The sequence below is a fragment of the Hirundo rustica genome, chromosome 22 (assembly GCF_015227805.2).
Source record: "Hirundo rustica isolate bHirRus1 chromosome 22, bHirRus1.pri.v3, whole genome shotgun sequence".
Classification (NCBI taxonomy): Eukaryota; Metazoa; Chordata; class Aves; order Passeriformes; family Hirundinidae; genus Hirundo; species Hirundo rustica.
In genome coordinates this window covers 1,104,698-1,106,397 of record NC_053471.1, presented here as the reverse complement: position 1 = coordinate 1,106,397, position 1,700 = coordinate 1,104,698, and positions in this window count along the sequence as shown.

The following is a 1,700-nucleotide window of genomic DNA, read 5'->3' as shown; positions in this document are numbered from 1 at the left end:
AAATCCCCCCATAATTTCCACATTTCCCCCCCAAATCCCCCCATAATTTCCACATTTCCCCCCCAAATCCCCCCATAACTTCCACATTTCCCCCCCAAATCCCCCACCATTTCCACATTTTACCCCCCCAAAATCCCCCCTCTCCACCCCTCCCAAGCCGGGCGCCCGACGCCCACCCTTACCACTCCCCCTGGATTTTCCTGGGTACCCCGCTCCCCCCAAATCCCGGCTCCTCCCTGGAATTCCCGATCCTGTCATTCCCTCCCTTCCCTGGAATTCCCGATCCTGCCATTCCCTCCCTTCCCCTGCCCGGGGGTCCGCGCCCCTCTGACCCCCGCCTTGTACCCGCAGCCCGGCGAGGGGAGCGAAATGGAGAAATAATTTAAAAACCAGAGGAGAGGAGAGGAGAGGAGAGGAGAGGAGAGGAGAGGAGAGGAGAGGAGAGGAGAGGAGAGGAGAGGAGAGGAGAGGAGAGGAGAGGAGAGGAGAGGAGAGGAGAGGAGAGGAGAGGAGAGGAGAGGAGAGGAGAGGAGAGGAGAGGAGAGGAGAGGAGAGGAGAGGAGAGGAGAGGAGAGGAGAGGAGAGGAGAGGAGAGGAGAGGAGAGGAGAGGAGAGGAGAGGAGAGGGACGGGAGGCGGGCGATGCGCGGGGCCGCCAGATAACCGCCAGATGTGATTTTTGCAGATAAGCGTAGTAATTTAGATAAATCTCGAGGCTTTGGGAGCCTTTCGCTTGCGTCCCTTCTTCTTTCTGTATGATTTTTTTTTTGTTGTTGTTGTTGTTTTGGGTTTTTTTTTGTTTTTTTTTTTTAATTTTTTTTTTATCTCTCCAGTCGAGAGGAGGGAGCGGGGGAGGTTTTAATCTTTGGGTAGTTTTTCTTTTCTTTTTAATGTGTTTTTTTTTTATTTATTATTATTTTTATTATTATTATTTCCCCCCCCCACAGAAGGCGGGATAATGGGAGCAGCTCTCCCCCCACGCACACTCACACACACACACACACTCACGCCATGTGTGTTTTTCTTTCTTTTTTTTTTTTGTTTAAAAAGCAGCGGACAAAAAGAAAAAAAAAAAATCAAAATATTTGAAAATGTATTTCATGGTAATTATGTCATATTTCATGGGCTGATGCCACTACTGAAAGAGAGCCTGAATGCCTTAATTTGTATAGAAATTGTAATCATTTGTTCATTTCAAGGTGAAAATTGCATTTTTTAATTTAAATTGTATCCTGCGTGATAGTCTATTATCTAGTAAAATTGTCTCCATGTCTGAATGCCTTATATGCAGCTGCAATGCTTGTTACAAATCCAGTTATATTCATAAAAGCTTTGTCCGTGTCTCGGGAAATGCGAACAGTTTCTTCTGGGTTTCTTCTCTCCCTTTTTTCCTTTTTTTCTTTTTCCCTCTCCCATCCTCCTCCTCCCCCCTCTTCCCCACTCGGTTTTTTTTTTATTATTATTATTTTAATTTTTTTTCCCCCCCTCTCCCGGTTGAAATAACCCCAAATCTGCCATTAATAATAATAATTAGCCTGGCTCCGTACAAAAAAGGCAATCCCGGGTGGAATTCGGGGTGAGGGACGTGCTGGGATCAGCCAGGATTCCTTCCTGGGTATTCCATTTGTTTGTTTATTTTTATATTTATCGATTTATTTCCCGGTCAGACGCCTCCAGATTTGGGAGAGCTGGAGGGAGAAA